General features: G+C 60.3%; 1 non-coding gene across 1 annotated transcript; it reads left to right on the forward strand.

The window, feature by feature from the left end:
- Positions 1 to 11,976: 11,976 nt before the first annotated feature.
- LOC131866186 (5S ribosomal RNA) lies at positions 11,977 to 12,095 on the forward strand. The gene has a single exon (XR_009364817.1). It is a non-coding gene; the product is annotated as a 5S ribosomal RNA (ribosomal RNA).
- The last annotated feature ends 5,767 nt before the right edge of the window (positions 12,096 to 17,862 follow it).

Genomic DNA, 17,862 nt, shown 5'->3' on the forward strand with positions numbered 1-17,862 from the left:
TTGGGGCGACTACCAGTGCCAACCCCTTATCCCGCGGTGCGTCCGACACACAGAAATTTCCAAGGCGGCCAAGGAGCCTCCCCGCATAGCAATCGGGGTGTGAGGTTACGGATGCAGCATTGATAGCAATCGAGGTGTGAGGCGAAGGATGCAGAAGTGAGAGCCGAGGGATGTAGCAGAGATAGCAATCGGGGTGTGTGATGCAGAAGAGATAGCAATCGAGGTGTGCGGTGGGAAGGGCCCAGCAGCCAGAATGCATGAAGCGACGGATGAAGCAGTGATGACAACCGGGCTGTGAGGAGAGGAGGGATGCAGCCAAGAAAGCAATCAGGGCTCGAGGCAAGGGATGCATCAAGGATAGCAATCATGTTGTGAGGCGAGATTCCAAAGGCTAAACGTGAGAGGCTGCAGGGTCGACTCAGAGAGGTCTATGCATGTGAGAGGCTGAAAGCAAGGTCGACTCGGAGCGGTCTATGCATCGGGCGCGCTTGGGGCGACTACCAGTGCCAACCCCTTATCCCGCGACGCGTCCGACAAAGAGAACGTTCCAAGGCGGCAGAGGAGGTTACCAGCCGAAGGATGCAGTAGCAATAACAGGTATAGTTCCGCGGCGGCCGAGAAGACTCACTGCATAGGAATCGGGATGCGAGGCGAGGGATGCGGCGGGAAGGCCCCGACGGCTAAACGGAAGAGGCTGCAGGGCCGCCTCGGAATGGTCCAAGCATCGGATGCGATTGGGACGACTACCAGTGCCAACCCCTTATCCCGCGATGCGTCCGATACACAGATAGTTCCAAGGCGGCCGAGGAGCCTCACCGCATATCAATCGGGGTGCGAGGCGAGGGATGGGGCGGGAAGGCCCCAACGGCTAGACGGAAGAGGCTTCAGGGCCACCTCGGAATGGTCCAAGCATCGGACGCGCTTGGGGCGACTGCCAGTGCCAACCCCTTATCCCGCGATGCGTCCGATACACAGATGGTTCCAAGGCGGCCGAGGAGCCTCACCGCATAGCAATCGGGGGTGCGAGGCGAGGGATGGGGCGGGAAGGCCCCAACGGCTAGACGGAAGAGGCTTCAGGGCCGCCTAGGAATGGTCCAAGCATCGGACACGCTTGGGGCGACTACCAGTGACAGCCCCCTATCCCGCGATGCGTCCGATACGAAGATGGTTCCAAGGCGGCCGAGGAGCCTCACCGCATAGCAATCGGGGTGCGAGGTGGGGGATGCGGCGAGATGGCCCCAACGGCTAGACGGAAGAGGCCACAGGGCCGCGTCGGAATAGTCCAAGCATCGGACGCGCTTGGGGCGACTACCAGTGACAACCCCTTATCCCGCGATGCGTCCGATACGAAGATAGTTCCAAGGCGGCCGAGGAGCCTCACCGCATAGCAATCGGGGTGCGAGGTGGGGGATGCGGCGAGATGGCCCCAACGGCTAGACGGAAGAGGCTGCAGGGCCGCCTCGGAATAGTCCAAGCATCGGACGCGCTTGGGGCCACTACCAGTGACAACCCCTTATCCCGCGATGCGTCCGATACGAAGATAGTTCCAAGGCGGCCGAAGAGCCTCACCGCATAGCAATCGGGGTGCGAGGTGGGGGATGCGGCGAGATGGCCCCAACGGCTAGACGGAAGAGGCCACAGGGCCGCCTCGGAATAGTCCAAGCATCGGACGCGCTTGGGGCGACTACCAGTGACAACCCCTTATCCCGCGATGCGTCCGATACGAAGATAGTTCCCAGGCGGCCGAGGAGCCTCACCGCATAGCAATCGGGGTGCGAGGCGAGGGATGCGGCGAGATGGCCCCAAAGGCTAGACGGAAGAGGCTGCAGGGCTGCCTCGGAATAGTCCAAGCATCGGACGCGCTTGGGGCGACTACCACTGCCAACCCCTTATCCCGCGATGCGTCCGATACACAGATAGTTCCGAGGCGGCCGAGGAGGTGGGGGATGCAGCGAGATGGCCCCAACGGCTAGACGGAAGAGGCTGCAGGGCCGCCTCGGAATAGTCCAAGCATCGGACGCGCTTGGGGCGACTACCAGTGACAACCCCTTATCCCGCGATGCGTCCGATACACAGATAGTTCCGAGGCGGCCAAGGAGCCTCACCGCATAGCAATCGTGGTGCGAGGTGGGGGATGCGGCGAGATGGCCCCAACGGCTAGACGGAAGAGGCTGCAGGGCCGCCTCGGAATGGTCCAAGCATCGGATGCGCTTGGGGCGACTACCACTGCCAACCCCTTATCCCGCGATGCGTCCGATACACAGATAGTTCCAAGGCGGCCGAGGAGCCTCACAGCATAGCAATCAGGGTGCGAGGCGAGGGATGCGGCGAGAAAGCCCCAACGGCTAGAGGGAAGAGGCTTCAGGTCCGCCTCGGAATGGTCCAAGCATCGGACGCGCTTGGGGCGACTACCAGTGACAACCCCTTATCCCGCGACGCGTCCGATACACAGATAGTTCCAAGGCGGCCGAGGAGCCTCACCGCATAGCAATCGGGGTGCGAGGCGAGGGATGCGGCGAGAAGGACCCAACGGCTACACGGAAGAGGCTTCGGGGCCGCCTCGGAATGGTCCAAGCATCGGACGCGCTTGGGGCGACTACCAGTGACAACCCCTTATCCCGCGACGCGTCCGATACACAGATAGTTCCAAGGCGGCCGAGGAGCCTCACCGCATAGCAATCGGGGTGCGAGGCGAGGGATGCGGCGAGAAGGACCCAACGGCTACACGGAAGAGGCTTCGGGGCCGCCTCGGAATGGTCCAAGCATCGGACGCGCTTGGGGCGACTACCAGTGACAACCCCTTATCCCGCGACGCGTCCGATACACAGATAGTTCCAAGGCGGCCGAGGAGCCTCACCGCATAGCAATCGGGGTGCGAGGCGAGGGATGCGGCGAGAAGGACCCAACGGCTAGACGGAAGAGGCTTCGGGTCCGCCTCGGAATGGTCCAAGCATCGGACGCGCTTGGGGCGACTACCAGTGACAACCCCTTATCCCGCGACGCGTCCGATACACAGATAGTTCCAAGGCGGCCGAGGAGCCTCACCGCATAGCAATCGGGGTGCGAGGCGAGGGATGCGGCGAGAAGGACCCAACGGCTAGACGGAAGAGGCTTCGGGTCCGCCTCGGAATGGTCCAAGCATCGGACGCGCTTGGGGCGACTACCAGTGACAACCCCTTATCCCGCGACGCGTCCGATACACAGATAGTTCCAAGGCGGCCGAGGAGCCTCACCGCATAGCAATCGGGGTGCGAGGCGAGGGATGCGGCGAGAAGGACCCAACGGCTAGACGGAAGAGGCTTCGGGTCCGCCTCGGAATGGTCCAAGCATCGGACGCGCTTGGGGCGACTACCAGTGACAACCCCTTATCCCGCGACGCGTCCGATACACAGATAGTTCCGAGGCGGCCGAGGAGCCTCACCGCATAGCAATCGGGGTGCGAGGCGAAGGATGCGGCGAGAAGGACCCAACGGCTAGACGGAAGAGGCTTCGGGTCCGCCTCGGAATGGTCCAAGCATCGGACGCGCTTGGGGCGACTACCAGTGACAACCCCTTATCCCGCGACGCGTCCGATACACAGATAGTTCCAAGGCGGCCGAGGAGCCTCACCGCATAGCAATCGGGGTGCGAGGCGAGGGATGCGGCGAGAAGGACCCAACGGCTAGACGGAAGAGGCTTCAGGGCCGCCTCGGAATGGTCCAAGCATCGAACGCGCTTGGGGCGACTACCAGTGACAACCCCTTATCCCGCGACGCGTCCGATACACAGATAGTTCCGAGGCGGCCGAGGAGCCTCACCGCATAGCAATCGGGGTGCGAGGCGAGGGATGCGGCGAGAAGGACCCAACGGCTAGACGGAAGAGGCTTCAGGGCCGCCTCGGAATGGTCCAAGCATCGGACGCGCTTGGGGCGACTACCAGTGACAACCCCTTATCCCGCGACGCGTCCGATACACAGATAGTTCCGAGGCGGCCGAGGAGCCTCACCGCATAGCAATCGGGGTGCGAGGCGAGGGATGCGGCGAGAAGGACCCAACGGCTAGACGGAAGAGGCTTCAGGGCCGCCTCGGAATGGTCCAAGCATCGGACGCGCTTGGGGCGACTACCAATGACAACCCCTTATCCCGCGACGCGTCCGATACACAGATAGTTCCGAGGCGGCCGAGGAGCCTCACCGCATAGCAATCGGGGTGCGAGGCGAGGGATGCGGCGAGAAGGACCCAACGGCTAGACGGAAGAGGCTTCAGGGCCGCCTCGGAATGGTCCAAGCATCGGACGCGCTTGGGGCGACTACCAGTGACAACCCCTTATCCCGCGACGCGTCCGATACACAGATAGTTCCGAGGCGGCCGAGGAGCCTCACCGCATAGCAATCGGGGTGCAAGGCGAGGGATGCGGCGAGAAGGACCCAACGGCTAGACGGAAGAGGCTTCAGGGCCGCCTCGGAATGGTCCAAGCATCGGACGCGCTTGGGGCGACTACCAGTGACAACCCCTTATCCCGCGACGCGTCCGATACACAGATAGTTCCGAGGCGGCCGAGGAGCCTCACCGCATAGCAATCGGGGTGCGAGGCGAGGGATGCGGCGAGAAGGACCCAACGGCTAGACGGAAGAGGCTTCAGGGCCGCCTCGGAATGGTCCAAGCATCGGACGCGCTTGGGGCGACTACCGTTGCCAACCCCTTATCCCGCGATGCGTCTGATACACAGATAGTTCCGAGGCGGCCGAGGAGCCTCACCGCATAGCAATCGGGTTGCGAGGCAGATTATTGGGAAGGGAACCCCCTGGGATGCGGCTCAAGCAGTGCCCAAAGGGACTGGAATGCGGAATCACATCGAGAGACCCAAATGCTATACGAGGGCTCAAATCGAATTATCGATTTGGCCACGACATGGACGCATCGGAACGACTACCTTTGCCGAACCACTCGCAATTGCATCCATACCGAAACCAATAGACATTTCCGTTAGAGCCCTCGCATAGCATTCGGGAATCTCGCATGCCCCTCTAAATCGACCAATGCTGGCGCTCAATGAAAATCCGAGCGCTACCACCGTTCGAGCGCCAGCATTGGTCGAGTTAGAGGGGCACGGGGGAGAATGCTCCAGTCAACACCTCCCCTATATAAGTTATTTGTCCGATTCTCGCACAACCGTAGTCTGCCTCGTCGAATCAAACAACGGTCCCAGATTCCGACTTCCGTTCCGTAGAGACCCAAAAGCTAGATGGAGGCTCGCAAGAAAGAGAGTCGGCGCATAGCAATCGGGTTTCTCGAACGTTTAGGGACCGAGCTCACTTGCGGATAGGGCAAAATCCGCCAAGCAACCCAAAAGCTAGACGGGGGCTCGAATCGAATCGCCTAGGCGGCCACAACAACGACGTGTTGGATCGACTACCAGTGCCAAACCATTCAGCAAGACTAGTCTGTGTCGAGGCCGGATAGAGATTCTCAGAGAGCGCCCGCATAGCATTTAGGAGACCTGCCGCGTCCCTCACACTCGACAAATGGTGGTGCACGTTTATAAATCCGAGCGATCCCAACCCTTTCAAGCACCAACATCGGTCGAGATAGAGGGGCACGGAGGGGGCTGCGTGAGACAACACAGTCCCCTATATAAGTTATTTGTCCGATTCTCACACATCCGAAGAATGGTCATCAAATCGGACAACAGCCCAAACTTCCGACTTCCGTCCCAGAAAGCCCAAGAGCTATCTAAAACGTTCATGGCCGGAACTCGATCGCGGCTATACCAGTCCGCCAAGCAACCCAAAAGCTAGACTGGAGCTCTAGTCGAATCACCTCTGTGGCCATTGCAAGGACGTGTTGGAGCGACTACCATTGCCGAACCATTCCGCAGGTCGAGTCCATACCAAGGCCGCATAGAGATTCACGATGAGCTCCTGCATAGCAATCAGGAGACTTGCCGTGTCCATCACAATCGATAAATCCTGGTGCAAGATTTTTGCATCCGAGCGCTCCAACCAGTCGAGCACCAGCATCAATCGACATAAACGGGCACGGGGGGAGGATGCTCGAGAACACTACCTCCCCTATATAAGTTATTTGTCCGATTCTCAAGCAGCCGAAGTCTGGTCATCGAATCGGGTCAAAGACCACAACTTCCGACTTTACCCACAATGCAAGTCATCGAATCGAACATCGGCCCCCGAGTCGGACTCCATGCGTATGTCAGGTCATCGGACCCAAATTCCGCCTTCCTGCGCATGGCGGGCCATCAATATCAACTCGGTCATCGGACCCAAACTCCGCCTTTTTGCGTATGGCACGCCTTCAAATCGGTCATCGGACCCAAATTCCGCCTTCCTGTGCATGGCGGGCCATCAACATCAACTCGGTCATCGGACCCAAATTCCGCCTTTCTGCGCATGGCACGCCATCAACTCGGTCATCGGACCCAAATTCCGCCTTCCTGCGCATGGCAGGTCATCGGACACAAATTCAGACCTCGCCAATATGCCTACGTATCGAATCGGTCATCGGACCCAACTTCCGACTTCATCCATACTGTAGGGTCTTTGAGGTTGGCGCGGTGCGCTCAACCCAGGGAGTCGACCCATCGAAGCATACACCTCCCCTATATAAGCTATTTGTCCGATTCCCACACCTGTGTAGTTTGCACCTCTGACCAGGACATCGACCCCAACTTCCGAACTCGACTGCAACGACGGCACCAGCGCCTTGGTGCGCACCTTGCGACGCACAGTCCCAACATTCGCCTTCCTGCACATGGCAGGTCATCGGACCCAAATTCCGACCTCGCGAGTATGCCTACATATCGAATCGGTCATCGGACCCAACTTCCGACTTCATCCATACCGTAGGGTCTTTGAGGTTGGCGCGGTGCGCTCAACCCGGGGAGTCGACCCAACGAAGCATACACCTCCCCTATATAAGCTATTTGTCCGATTCCCACACCTGTGTAGTTTGCACCTCCGATCAAGACATCGACCCCAACTTCCGAACTCGCCTCCAACGACCGAACCAGCGCCTTGGTGCGCACCTTGCAACGCACAGTGCCAACATTCGCCTTCCTGCACGTGGCAGGTCATCGGACCCAAATTCCGACCTCGCGAGTATGCCTACATATCGAATCGGTCATCGGACCCAACTTCCGACTTCATCCATACCGTAGGGTCTTTGAGGTTGGCGCGGTGCGCTCAACCCGGGGAGTCGACCCAACGAAGCATACACCTCCCCTATATAAGCTATTTGTCCGATTCCCACACCTGTGTAGCTTGCACCTCCGATCAGGACATCGACCCCAACTTCCGAACTCGACTAAAAAGACCGCACCAGCGCCTTGGTGTGCACCTTGCAACGCACAGTGTCAACATTCGCCTTCCTGCACATGGCAGGTCATCGGACCCAAATTCCGACCTCATGAGCATACCTACTAATCGAATCGGTCATCGGACCCAACTTCTGACTTCATCCATACCGTAGGGTCTTTGAGGTTGGCGCGGTGCGCTCAACCTGGGGAGTCGACCCATCGAAGCATACACCTCCCCTATATAAGCTATTTGTCCGATTCCGACACCTGTGTAGTTTGCACCTCCGCTCAGGACATCGACCCCAACTTCCGAACTCGCCTGCAACGACCGAACCAGCGCCTTGGTGCGCACCAAAAGTGCGCACTTTTGGAGGGCACTTTTGTGCGCTCCAAAGGTGCGCACTTTTGGAGGGCACTTTTCTGCGCTCCAAAGGTGCGCACTTTTGGAGGGCACTTTTTGGAGGGCACTTTTCTGCGCTCCAAAGGTGCGCACTTTTGGAGGGCACTTTTTGGAGGGCACTTTTCTGCGCTCCAAAGGTGCGCACTTTTGGAGGGCACTTTTTGGAGGGCACTTTTCTGCGCTCCAAAGGTGCGCACTTTTGGAGGGCACTTTTTGGAGGGCACTTTTCTGCGCTCCAAAGGTGCGCACTTTTGGAGGGCACTTTTTGGAGGGCACTTTTCTGCGCTCCAAAGGTGCGCACTTTTGGAGGGCACTTTTTGGAGGGCACTTTTCTGCGCTCCAAAGGTGCGCACTTTTGGAGGGCACTTTTTGGAGGGCACTTTTCTGCGCTCCAAAGGTGCGCACTTTTGGAGGGCACTTTTTGGAGGGCACTTTTCTGCGCTCCAAAGGTGCGCACTTTTGGAGGGCACTTTTTGGAGGGCACTTTTCTGCGCTCCAAAGGTGCGCACTTTTGGAGGGCACTTTTGTGCACTCCAAAGGTGCGCACTTTTGGAGGGCACTTTTCCTGTGCTCCAAAGGTGCACACCTAGGTGAGCACCTTCGACCACACCTTGTAGCACACCAAACTCTGACTTTCGACTTCATCCGCAATGCAGGGTCTTTGAGGTTGGCGCAATGCGCACAACCAGGGGAGTCGACCCATCAAACCCAACACCTCCCCTATATAAGCTATTTGTCTGATTCTCATACATGCGTAGCCTGCAGGAGCAATTAGGACATCGACCCCAACTTTCGGCTTCTAAACGAAAACAAGGTCTTTGAGGTTGGTGTAATGCGAACAACTAGGGGAGTCAACCCATCAAACCCAACACCTCCCCTATATAAGCTATTTGTCTGATTCTCATACATGTGTAGTCTACAGGAGCAATTAGGACATCGACCCCAACTTTTGACTTCTTAACGAAAACAAGGTCTTTGAGGTTGACGTAATGCGCACAACCAGGGGAGTCGACCCATCAAACCCAACACCTCCCCTATATAAGCTATTTGTCCGATTCTCATACATGTGTAGCCTGCAGGAGCCATTAGGACATTGACCCCAACTTTTGACTTCTTAACGAAAACAAGGTCTTTGAGGTTGGCGTAATGCGCACAACCAAGGGAGTTGACCCATCAAACCCAACACCTCCCCTATATAAGCTATTTGTCTGATTCTCATACATGTGTAGCCTGCAACAACGATTAGGACATCCACCCCAACTTCTGAATTCGTCTGCGTTGACCGCACCAAAGGTGCACGCCTTGGTGCTCACCAAAATCCGACTTCCGACTTCTTCTGCTATGCGGGGTCTTTGAGGTTGGCGCAGTGCGCACAACCAGGGGAGTCAACCCACCGAATGCAACACCTCCCCTATATAAGCTATTTGTCTGATTCTCATACATGCGTAGACTGCAGCAATGATTAGGACATCCACCCCAACTTTTGACTTCTTAAACAAGACAGGGTCTTTGAAGTTGGTGCAGTGCACACAACCAGGGGAGTCGACCCATCAAACGCAACACCTCCCCTATATAAAGCTATTTGTCCGATTCTCATACGTGTAGTCTGCAGCAGCGATTAGGACATCGACCCCAACTTCCGAATTCGTTTGCATTGACCGCACCAAAGGTGCACGCCTTGGTGTGCACCCTGGAGTGCACTTTGGTGCTCACCTCGGTGCACACTTTGGTGTGCACCTCGGTGTGCACCAAAGGTGCGCACCTTGGAGCGCACCAAAGGTGTACACTTTGGAGCGCACCACATAGGGTCTTTGAGAGGTTGGCGCAGTGCGCACACCAAGGTGGGTGTTGAGGTGCGTGCCGAGGTGGGTGGGTGCTAGGGTGCGCTCCATGGTGGGTGCCAGGGTGGGTGCGTGCTAGGGTGGATTCCAAAGAGGGTCATAGGGTGGGTGCCAAGGTGGGTTGGTGATATAGTGGGTTCAAAGGTGGGTACTAGGGTGGGTTCCAAGGTGGGTCACAAGTTGGGTGCCAGGATGCGTGGGTGTTAGGTTGGGTGCCAAGGTGGGCTCCTGCGTGGGTGGGTGCTAGGGTGGGTTTCAAGGTGGACGCGAGGGCGGGTGCCAAGGTGGGTAACAAGTTGGGTGTTAGGATGGGTGAGTGCTAGAGTGGGTGCCAAGGTGGGTGGGTGCTAAGGTGGATGCCAAGGTGGTTCACAGGGTGGGTGGGTTCTAGGGTGAGTTCCAAGGTGGGTCACAGGTTCAGTGCTAGGGTGGGTGTCAAGGCGGGTGTCGAGGTGCCTGGGTGCTAGGGTGTGGATGCCAATGTGGGTCATAGGGTGGGTACTAGGGTGGGCTGCAATGTGGGTGCCAAGGTGGGTAACATGCTCGGTGGGTTCTAAATTGGGTGCCAGGGTGGGTGTGCACCCACCTTGCCCGAGGTGGGTGCCAAGGTGCCAGTGTGGGTGGGTGCTAAGGTGGATGCCAAGGTGGGTGAGAAGGTGGGTGATAGGTTGAGTGGTAGGATGGGTGGGTGCCAAGATGGGTCACAGGGTGGGTGCAAGGGTGGGTAGGTGCTAGGGTTGGTGTCAGGGTGGGTGGGTGCTAGGTTGGGTTCCAAGGTGGGTGCGAGGGTGAGTGTCAAGGTGGGTCACAGGTTAGGTGCTAGGATGGGTGAGTGCTAGGGTGCAAAGGTGCCAGGGTGGGTGCTAGGATGGGTCGATGCTAGGGTGAGTGGCAAGGTGGGTCCACAAGTGTCAAGGTGGGTGCCGAGGTGGGTGCCAAGTCGGCGACTGCTATGGTGGATGCCAAGGTGGGTCACGGGGTGGGTGCCAAGTTGCTAGGTTGGGTTCCAAGGTGGGTGCCAACGTGGGTGCTAGGGTGCGTGGGTTAAAGGGTGTGTCACAACGTGGGTGCCAGGATGGGTGCGCACCCACACTGGCCAAGACGGGTGCGGGTGCAAGGTTGGGTTCCAAGCCCGGTCACAGGCTGGGTGCTAGGATGGGTGGGTGCCAAGGTGGGCACCAGGGTGGGTGCACCCACCCTGGCCAAGGTGGGTCACGGGGTGGGTCCTAGGGTGGGTAACGGGGTGGGTACTAAGGTGCGTGCCAAGGTGGGTCATAGGGTGGGTGCCAAGGTGGGCACCAGGGTGGGTGTGCACCAACCCTAGCCAGGGTAGGTCACGGGGTGGTTGTCGGGGTGGGCGTCAAGGAGCCAAGGTGGGTGGCAAGTAGCCAAGTTGCGTGCCAAGGTGGGTGTCGGGGTGGGTGCCAAGGATCCAAGGTGGGTGCCAAGGAACCAAGGTGGGTGTCTGGGTGGGTGCCGAGGTGGGAGCCAGGGTGGGTCCCAAGGTGAGTGCAAAGGTGGGTGCCAGGGTCAAGGTGAGTGCCAATGTGGGTTCCAAGGTGCCAGGGTCAGGGTGAGTGCCAATGTGGGTTCAAAGGTGCTAAGTTGGGTGCGAGGTTGGGTGCGAGGGTGGGTGGGTGCCAAGGTGTGCTAGGTGGAAGCCCGGGTGGGTCGGCATCCCATGGGTGTCGAGTTGGGTGCCTGATGGGTGCTTCTTGTCAAGTTTTAGTCGTCGGGACTCATTTCGAGCCTTAGAGGTCGTTTCTTGTCCGGTTGCCCTGTCTTCGACCTGGGAACCCAATTTTGGTCCTCGGGTCCCATTTTTTTTTGTCTCGCATCCCACTTTTGGCCTGTGGCCTTTTCGGGGTCGATTCTCGTTTTGGGCATCAGAGCATGTTTCTTCTCCTAAAACCCAATATTTGTTTATTAAGTCTCGGAACACATTTTTGTTCTCGTGGACCCATCATGGGTCTTGGAACGCATTTGTGGTCCTTGGGTCCCATTTTGCATCCCGAAACTTGTGTTTTGGTGCTTGATCCCTATTTTGGGTGCCCACCTTGCACCAAGTGCGCACCCGGGGCAAACCGAGCGCCTTGGTGCACCGGGGCAAGATCGAGCGTGCACCCGAGGCGCCCCGAACATGCACCAAGGTGCACTCGGCCCACATGTGAGCGCAGGTCGTTGCGCCCGAGGTGGTGTGTGGGCACCGCGTTGCAGACGGGACACTGCACGCACACGACGCCCCCTCCAGGTGCACGCACGTAGGCCGGGCCGGGTGCACACCCGACGCCCTAGCAAGGTGCGCGCACCCGGGCAGGGCTCACACTTGGCGAACGGGGCGCACTTCGCGAGGGAGGGTGTGCACCTCGACGGGGGTGGGTGGCCGGGGTGGATTCGCACGTGGGTCGCGGTTTGCTAAGTACACACTGCGACAAGCTCATAACGGGTGCGATCATACCAGCATTAGTGCACCGGATCCCATCAGAACTCCGCAGTTAAGCGCGCTTGGGCCGGAGTAGTACTGGGATGGGTGACCTCCCGGGAAGTCCCGGTGTTGCACCCTTTTTTAGTTTTTCGCCGGGCGTCGCAATGCTATTTGAATAAACCTTTTGCCCGTTTGCGTTCTCGTCGGGGCCGGGCCGGGCCGGGGTGCGCTGCCCGCACTACCGCGCGCGCGGGGGCGACACCGAGCGCGCACCCGAGGCGCCCCGAGCACACAGGCCACGGTGCAACCCGGGCGTTGTGCGCGCACCCCGGTGCGCCCGAGGTGCTGCGCGCGCACCCAGGTGAAATCGGTGTGCACCTCGGCCAGTGCGCGCTCGGTCGAGTCGCGCACGTTGGCCAAGGTGCACGGTGATGTTTCTTACTCTAAGGTTCCGCACCAGACGCCCGGGACAGGTGAGCGAAGCTGGGCGGGGCCGGGTGCGCGGCCGGGGCAGGTGCACGCAGCTGGAGAGAGCTTTGGAGCACACTTCGGAGCGCACCAATGATGCGCTCCATTCAAAAGTTTCCTGAAAAGGCAAAAAAAGTTGAGATTATAGAATTTCCCACTTGAGAGATTGTAAAAAAAAAAAATTTAAAATGAAGGAAACGCGGGTGCCAAGGTGTGCGCAGCCCAGCCAAGGTGTGCGCACCAAGGCGCCCACCCTGGCGAAGGTGCACGCAAGGTGCGCACCCGAGGCAAACCGGACAATTAACCCAACTTTCGACTTCGCGCGCACCTTGGAGCGCACTTCGGAGCGCTCCTTGGTGCGCACCAATCTTGGGCACCTCGGAGTGCACCATGGCGCCCACCAAGGTGCGCACCCGGGGCAAACCGAGCTCCGACTTCGTGCGCACCTTGGAGCGCACGAAAGGTGCGCACCATGGCGCCCACCAAGGTGCGCAGCCCAGCCAAGGCGTGCGCATCAAGGTGCGCACCCTGGCGAAGGTGCGCACCCGGGGCAAACCGAGCTCCGACTTCGTGCGCACCTTGGAGCGCACAAAAGGTGCGCAACCCAGCCAAGGTGTGCGCACCCCGGTCAAACCGAGCTCCGAATCGTGCGCACCAGAGGTGCACGCCATCGTGCGCACCTTGGAGCACACTTCGGAGCCCTCCTTGGTGCGCGCCGATGTTGCGCACCTCGGAGCGCACCCGGGGAAAACAATGCAATTAACCCGACTTTCGACTTCGTGGGCACCTCGGAGCGCTCTCGGGTTCGCACCTCGGAGCACACCGAGGTGCGCACCTTTGATGCGCTGCCTTCACCAATTTCCAGAAAAGGCAAGAAAACATTGAGAAGGTGTGCGCACCGAGGTGCCCACCCTGGCGAAGGTGCACGCGAGGTGCGCACCCGGGGCAAACCGGGCTCCGACTTCGTGCACGCCGCACCTTGGAGCACACTTCGGAGCGCTCCTTGGTGCGCACCAGGGCGCGCAACCCAGCCGAGGTGCCCACCCCGGCGAAGGTGCACGCGAGGTGCGCACCCGGGGCAAACCGGGCTCCGACTTCGTGCACGCCATGGTGCCCACCGCGGCGAAGGTGCACGCGAGGTGCGCACCCGGGGCAAACCGGGCTCCGACTTCGTGCACGCCGCACCTTGGAGCACACTTCGGAGCGCTCCTTGGTGCGCACCATGGTGCCCACCAGGGCGCGCAACCCCGCCGAAGGTGCACGCGAGGTGCGCACCCGGGGCAAACCGGGCTCCGACTTCGTGCACGCCGCACCTTGGAGCACACTTCGGAGCGCTCCTTGGTGCGCACCATGGTGCCCACCAGGGCGCGCAACCCCGCCGAAGGTGCACGCGAGGTGCGCACCCGGGGCAAACCGGGCTCCGACTTCGTGCACGCCATGGTGCGCACCGCGGCGAAGGTGCGCACCCGGGGCAAACCGGGCTCCGACTTCGTGCACGCCGCACCTTGGAGCACACTTCGGAGCGCTCCTTGGTGCGCACCAGGGCGCGCAACCCAGCCGAGGTGCCCACCCCGGCGAAGGTGCACGCGAGGTGCGTACCCGGGGCAAACCGGGCTCCGACTTCGTGCACGCCGCACCTTGGAGCACACTTCGGAGCGCTCCTTGGTGCGCACCATGGTGCCCACCAGGCCGCGCAACCCAGCCAAGGTGTGCGCACCAAGGTGCACGCGAGGTGCGCACCCGGGGCAAACCGGGGTCCGACTTCGTGCACGCCGCACCTTGGAGCACACATCGGGGCGCTCCCGGGTTCGCACCGGCGTTGCGCACCGTGGTGGGCACCTCGGAGCACACCAAGGTGGGCAGCGAGGTGCGCACCTTTGATGCGATGCCTTCACTAATTTCCATAAAAGGCAAAAAAAAAACGAGATTTTAAAATTTCCGTTTTGAAAGATAGTGAGAAAAAGGGAATGCTGGTGCCATCTTGAGCCCGCCCTGGTGCGCAGCCCAGCCAAGGTGTGCGCACCAAGGTGCCCACCCTGGCGAAGGTGCGCGCCCGGGCAATTAACCCAACTTCCAACTTCGCGCGCGCCAGGGTGGGAGCGCACCCAACAACCGGGCCTGGGAAGAGCCAATGCGAGAAACCCCACCAAACGCTCTGACAAAAAAAGAGGGGGCGCTCCAGTAACCCCGCTTCGGAGCGCACCCTGGGCAAACCCAGCCAAGGTGCCCACCCCGGCCAAGGTGCAGGCGAGGTGCGCACCCGGGGCAAACCGGGCTCCGACAACGTGCACGCCGCACCTTGGAGCACACTTCGTAGCGCTCCCGGGTGCGCACCTCAGAGCACACCAAGGTGGGCAGCGAGGTGCGCACCTTTGATGCGCTGCCTTCACTAATTTCCAGAAAAGGCAAAAAAAAAAGGAGATTTTAAAATTTCCGTTTTGAAAGATAGTGAAAAAAACGGAACGCGCGTGCCATCTTGAGCCCGCCCTGGTGCGCAGCCCAGGTAAGGTGCCCACCCTGGCAAAGGTGCGCACCCGGGCAATTAACCCTACTTCCGACTTCGTGCGCGCCAGGGTGGCAACCGGGCCTCGGAAGAGCCAATGCGAGAAACCCCACCAAACGCTCCGACAAAAAAAGAGGCGGCGCTCCAATAACCCCGCTTCGGAGCGCAGCCGGGGCAAACCCAGCCAAGGTGCCCACCCCGACGAAGGTGCACGCGAGGTGCGCACCCGGGGCAAACCGGGCTCCGACAACGTGCACGCAGCACCTTGGAGCACACTTCGAAGCACTCCCGGGTGCCCACCGGCGTTGCGCACCGTGGTGGGCAGCGAGGTGCGCACCTTTGATGCGCTGCCTTCACTAATTTCCAGAAAAAGGCAAAAAAAAATGAGATTTTAAAATTTCCGTTTTGAAAGATAGTGAAAAAAAAGGAACGCGGGTGCCATCTTGAGCCCGCCCTGGTGCGCAGCCCAGGCAAGGCATGCGCACCAAGGTGCCCACCCGAGGTGCACACCCGGGGCAAACCGGGCTCCGACTTCGTGCAGGCCGCACCTTGGAGCACACTTCGGAGCGCTCCTTGGTGCGCACCATGGTGCCCACCAGGGCGCGCAACCCAGCCAAGGTCTGCACACCAAGGTGCCCACCCCGGCGAAGGTGCACGCGAGGTGCGCACCCGGGGCAAACCGGGCTCCGACTTCGTGCACGCCATGGTGCCCACCGCGGCGAAGGTGCACGCGAGGTGCGCACCCGGGGCAAACCGGGCTCCGACTTCGTGCACGCCGCACCTTGGAGCACACTTCGGAGCGCTCCTTGGTGCGCACCATGGTGCCCACCAGGGCGCGCAACCCAGCCAAGGTGTGCGCACCAAGGTGCACGCGAGGTGCGCACCCGGGGCAAACCGGGGTCCGACTTCGTGCACGCCGCACCTTGGAGCACACATCGGAGCGCTCCCAGGTTCGCACCAGCGTTGCGCACCTTTGATGCGCTGCCTTCACTAATTTCCAGAAAAGGCAAAAAAAAACGATATTTTAAAATTTCCGTTCTGAAAGATAGTGAAAAAAACGGAACGCGGGTGCCATCTTGAGCCCTTCCTGGTGCGCAGCCCAGGCAAGTTGTGCGCACCAAGGTGCCCACCCTGGCGGAGGTGCGCGCCCGGGGCAAACCGGGCTCCGACTTCGTGCACTGCATGGTGCCCACCAAGGCGCGCAACCCAGCCAAGGTGCCCACCGCAGCGAAGGTGCACGCGAGGTGCACACCCGGGGCAAACCGGGCTCCGACTTCGTGCACGCCGCACCTTGGAGCACACTTCAGAGCGCTCCTTGGTGCGCACCAGGGCGCGCAACCCAGCCGAGGTGCCCACCCCGGCGAAGGTGCACGCGAGGTGCGCACCCGGGGCAAACCGGGCTCCGACTTCGTGCACGCCATGGTGCCCACCGCGGCGAAGGTGCGCACCCGGGGCAAACCGGGCTCCGACTTCGTGCACGCCGCACCTTGGAGCACACTTCGGAGCGCTCCTTGGTGCGCACCATGGTGCCCACCAGGCCGCGCAACCCAGCCAAGGTGTGCGCACCAAGGTGCACGCGAGGTGCGCACCCGGGGCAAACCGGGGTCCGACTTCGTGCACGCCGCACCTTGGAGCACACATCGGGGCGCTCCCGGGTTCGCACCGGCGTTGCGCACCGTGGTGGGCACCTCGGAGCACACCAAGGTGGGCAGCGAGGTGCGCACCTTTGATGCGATGCCTTCACTAATTTCCATAAAAGGCAAAAAAAAAATGAGATTTTAAAATTTCCGTTTTGAAAGATAGTGAGAAAAAGGGAATGCTGGTGCCATCTTGAGCCCGCCCTGGTGCGCAGCCCAGCCAAGGTTTGCGCACCAAGGTGCCCACCCTGGCGAAGGTGCGCGCCCGGGCAATTAACCCAACTTCCAACTTCGCGCGCGCCAGGGTGGGAGCGCACCCAACAACCGGGCCTGGGAAGAGCCAATGCGAGAAACCCCACCAAACTCTCTGACAAAAAAAGAGGGGGCGCTCCAGTAACCCCGCTTCGGAGCGCACCCTGGGCAAACCCAGCCAAGGTGCCCACCCCGGCCAAGGTGCAGGCGAGGTGCGCACCCGGGGCAAACCGGGCTCCGACAACGTGCACGCCGCACCTTGGAGCACACTTCGTAGCGCTCCCGGGTGCGCACCTCAGAGCACACCAAGGTGGGCAGCGAGGTGCGCACCTTTGATGCGCTGCCTTCACTAATTTCCAGAAAAGGCAAAAAAAAAAGGAGATTTTAAAATTTCCGTTTTGAAAGATAGTGAAAAAAACGGAACGCGCGTGCCATCTTGAGCCCGCCCTGGTGCGCAGCCCAGGTAAGGTGCCACCCTGGCAAAGGTGCGCACCCGGGCAATTAACCCTACTTCCGACTTCGTGCGCGCCAGGGTGGCAACCGGGCCTCGGAAGAGCCAATGCGAGAAACCCCACCAAACGCTCCGACAAAAAAAGAGGCGGCGCTCCAATAACCCCGCTTCGGAGCGCAGCCGGGGCAAACCAAGCCAAGGTGCCCACCCCGACGAAGGTGCACGCGAGGTGCGCACCCGGGGCAAACCGGGCTCCGACAACGTGCACGCAGCACCTTGGAGCACACTTCGAAGCACTCCCGGGTGCCCACCGGCGTTGCGCACCGTGGTGGGCAGCGAGGTGCGCACCTTTGATGCGCTGCCTTCACTAATTTCCAGAAAAAGGCAAAAAAAAATGAGATTTTAAAATTTCCGTTTTGAAAGATAGTGAAAAAAAAGGAACGCGGGTGCCATCTTGAGCCCGCCCTGGTGCGCAGCCCAGGCAAGGCATGCGCACCAAGGTGCCCACCCGAGGTGCACACCCGGGGCAAACCGGGCTCCGACTTCGTGCAGGCCGCACCTTGGAGCACACTTCGGAGCGCTCCTTGGTGCGCA

The sequence above is a fragment of the Cryptomeria japonica genome, unplaced genomic scaffold (assembly GCF_030272615.1).
Source record: "Cryptomeria japonica unplaced genomic scaffold, Sugi_1.0 HiC_scaffold_133, whole genome shotgun sequence".
NCBI lineage: Eukaryota > Viridiplantae > Streptophyta > Pinopsida > Cupressales > Cupressaceae > Cryptomeria > Cryptomeria japonica.